Source organism: Olea europaea, chromosome 17 (assembly GCF_002742605.1).
Source record: "Olea europaea var. sylvestris chromosome 17, O_europaea_v1, whole genome shotgun sequence".
Lineage (NCBI taxonomy): Eukaryota > Viridiplantae > Streptophyta > Magnoliopsida > Lamiales > Oleaceae > Olea > Olea europaea.
The window spans coordinates 8,735,238-8,739,615 of NC_036253.1; positions in this window are offsets into that span (position 1 = coordinate 8,735,238).

Sequence of the window (4,378 nt, forward strand, 5' to 3'; positions counted from 1 at the left end):
AATTAATACGGAAATTAATTATTCGGAGGCCTAAACGAAGGAATTTGGCTAAAATCCCATGATCCCGGGTCTTTGCCCCGAATCCAATTTCTCGGGCTATTTCCAATCAACCTGCTAAATTTCGACCCATTCCGACACCGTCGCGATAAATGACAAAATTTCCCCTGGTATATTTTTTCTTTATTAATTTTCTGTCCAACACCTCTTCAACGTAACATAATTAATACGAAAATTAATAATTCAGAGGCCTAAACGAAGGAATTTGGCTAAAATCTCGTGATTCCGGGCATGTGCCCCGAGTCCAATTTCTGGGGTCGTTTCCAATCAACCTGCCAAATTTTGGCCCATTCCGACACCGTCGCGACAAATGGGGAAATTGCCCCTGGTGCAATTTTGCGTTGTTAATTTTCTGTCCAACACTTCTTCAACCTAACATAATTAATAAGGAAATTAATTATCCAGAGGCCTAAACGAAGGAATTTCGCTAAAATCCCGTGATCCCGGGTCTATGCCCGAGTCCAATTTCTAGGGCCATTTCCAATCAACCTGCCAAATTTCGGCCCATTCCGACATCGTGGTGACAAATGACGAAATTTCCCCTGGTGCGATTTTTCTTTGTCAATTTTCTGTCCAACACTTATTCAGCCTGACATAATTAATACGAAAATTAATTATTCGGGGGCCTAAATGAAGGAATTTGGTTAAAATCCCATGATCCCGGGTCTATGCCTCGAGTCCAATTTCTCGGGCTGTTTCCAATCAACCTGCCAAATTTGGGCCCATTTCGACACCGTCGCGATAAATGACGAAACTGCCCTTGGTACTGTTTTTCTTTGTTAATTTTATGTCCAACACTTCTTCAAACTAACATAATTAACACAGAAATTAATTATTTGGAGGCCGAAACGAAGGAATTTAGCTTAAATCCCGTGATCCCGGGTCTGTACCCAGAGTCCAATTTCTGGGGCCATTTCCAATCAACCTGCCAAATTTCGGCCCATTCCAACATCTTCGTGACAAATGATGAAATTTCCCCTGGTGCGGTTTTTCTTTGTCAATTTTTTGTCCAACACTTATTCAGCCTGACATAATTAATACGAAAATTAATTATTCAGAGGCCTAAACGAAGGAATTTGGTTAAAATCCCATGATCCCAGGTCTATGCCTCGTGTCCAATTTCTCGGGCTGTTTCCAATCTACCTGCCAAATTTGGGCCCATTTCGACACCGTCGCTATAAATGACAAAACTGCCCTTGGTGCAGGTTTTCTTTGTTAATTTTCTGTCCAACACTTCTTCAACCTAACATAATTAATACGAAAATTAATTATTTGGAGGCCGAAATGAGGGAATTTGGCTAAAATCCCGTGATCCCGAGTCTGTACCCAGAGTCCAATTTTTGGGGCCATTTCCAATCAACCTGCCAAATTTTGGCCCATTCCGACACCGTCGCGACAAATGACAAAATTGCCCATTGTGCGGTTTGGAAATTAATTATTCGGAGGCCTAAATGAGGGAATTTGGCTAAAATCCCGTGATCCTGGGTCTGTGCCCCGACTCCAATTTTTGGGGTCGTTTCCAATCAACATGCCAAATTTTGGCCCATTCCGACATCGTCGCGACAAATGACAAAATCGCCCCTGGTACGATTTTGCATTGTTAATTTTCTGTCCAACACATCTTCAGCCTGACATAATTAATACGAAAATTAATTATTCGGAAGCTAAACAATGGAATTTGGATAAAATCCCGTAATCCCGGGTCTATGCCTCGACTATAATTTCTGGGGCCGTTTCCAATCAACCTGCCAAATTTCGGCCCATTCCGACACCATCACAACAAATGATGAAATTGCCCCAGTGCCTGGTTTTCTTTGTTAATTTTCTATCCAACCCTTCTTCAACCTGACATAATTATTACGAAAATTAATTATTCGGAGGCCTAAACGAAGGAATTTGGCTAAATCCAGTGATCCCGGGTCTGTATCCTGAGTTCAATTTCTGGGGTTGTTTCCAATCGACGTGCCAAATTTCGGCCTATTCCGACACCGTCGTGACAAATGACGAAATTTCTCCGGGTGCAGTTTTCCTTTGCTAATTTTCTATCCGACACTTCTTCAACCTGACGTAACTAATACGAAAATTAATTATTCGGAGGCCTAAATGAAGGAATTTGGCTAAAATTCCGTCATCCCAGGTCTATGCCCCGAGTCCGATTTCTGGGTCCGTTTCTAATCAACCTGCCAAATTTCGGCCCATTTCGACACCATGACGGCAAATGACAAAATTGCCCCTAGTGCAGTTTTGCGTTGTTAATTTTCTGTCCAACACATCTTCAACTTGACATAATTAATATGGAAATGAATTATTCAGAGCCCTAAATGAAGGAATTTGGCTTAAATCTCGTGATCCCAGGGCCATGCCCCGACTCCGATTTCTGGGGCCGTTTCCAATCAACCTGTCAAATTTCGGCCCATTCCGACGCCGTCGTGACAAATGACAAAATTGCCCCTGCTGCGATTTTTCTTTGTTAATTTTCTGTCCAACAATTCTTCAACCTGACATAATTAATATGGAAATTAATTATTCAAAGGTCTAAACGAACGAATTTGGCTAAAATCCCATGATCCCAGGTCTGTGCCCCGAGTCCAATTTCAGGGTCCGTTTCTAATCAACCTGCCAAATTTCGGCCCATTTCGAAGCTGAGTCCAATTTCTCAGGCTATTTCCAATCAACCCGCCAAATTTTAGCCCATTCCGACACTGTCGTGACAAATGACGAAATTTCCCCTGGTGCGGTTTGTCTTTGTTAATTTTCTGTGCGACACCTCTTTAACCTGACATAATTAATAAGGAAATTAATTATTCGGTGGCCTAAACAATGGAATTAGGATAAAATCTCGTGATCTCGGGCCTATGGCCCGAGTCCAATTTCTGGGGCAGTTATCAATCAACCTACAAAATTTCTGCCCATTCCGACACCGTCGTGACAAATGACGAAATTACCCTTGGTGCGGTTTTGCATTGTTAATTTTTTGTCCAACATATCTTCAACCTGGCATAATTAATGCGAAAATTAATTATTCGGAGGCTTAAACGAAGGAATTTGGCTAAAATCCCACGATCCCGAGTCTGTGCCCCGATCCAATTTCTGTGGCCGTTTCAAATCAACCTGCCAAATTTTGGCCCATTCTGACACCATCGCGACAAATGACAAAATCGCCCCTGGTACGATTTTGCGTTGTTAATTTTCTGTCCAACACATCTTCATCCTAACATAATTAATACGAAAATCAATTATTCGGAGGCCTAAACGAAAAAATTTGGCCAAAATCCCGTTATCTCGAGTCTATTCCTCGGCTCCAATTTTTCGGGCCGTTTCCAATCAGCCTGCCAAATTTTGGCCTATTCCGACACCGTCGCAACAAATGACGAAATTGCCCATGGTGCGGTTTTTCTTTGTTAATTTTCTGGCCAACACATCTTCAACCTGATATAATCAATGCGGAAATTATTTATTCGGAGGCCAAAACCGAAGGAATTTGGGTAAAATCTCGTGATCCCGGGTCTGTGCCCCGAGTCCAATTTCTGGGGCATTTCCAATCAACCTACCAAATTTCGGCCCATTCCGACACCGTCGCGACAAATGACGAAATTTCCCCGGAGGGCGGTTTTTCTTTGTTAATTTTCTGTCCAACAGTTCTTAAACCTGACATAATTAGTACGGAAATTAATTATTCGGAGGCCTAAACGAAGGAATTTTTGGCTAAAATTCCGTGATCCCGGGTCTGTGTCCCGAGTCCAATTTCTGGGGCTGTTTCCAATCAACCTGCCAAATTTCGGCCCATTTCGACAACGTCGCGACAAATGACGAAATTTCCTGCGGTGCGGTTTTTCACTCTTTATTTTCTGTCCAACACTTCTTCAACTTGACATAATTAATACGAAAATTAATTATTCGGAGGCCTAAGCGAAGGAATTCGGCTAAAATCCTGTGATCCCGGTTCTTTGCCCCGAGTCCAATTTCTTGGGTCATTTCCAAGGAACCTGCTAAACTTCGGCCCATTCCAACACCGTCACGACAAATGACTAAATTGCCCCTGGTGCGGTTTTGCGTTGTTAATTTTCTGTCCAACACATCTTCAACCTGACATAATTAATGCGAAAATTAATTATTCGGAGGCCTAAACGAAGGAATTTGGTTAAAATCCTGTGATCGCATGTTTGTATCCCGAGTCCAATTTCTCGAGCTGTTTCCAATAAACCTGCCAAATTTCGGCCCATTCCGATGCTGTCGCGACAAAATGACGAAATGGCCCCTGGCGTTGTTTTGCGTTGTTAATTTTCTTTCCAACACTTTTTCAACCTGACATAATTGATGA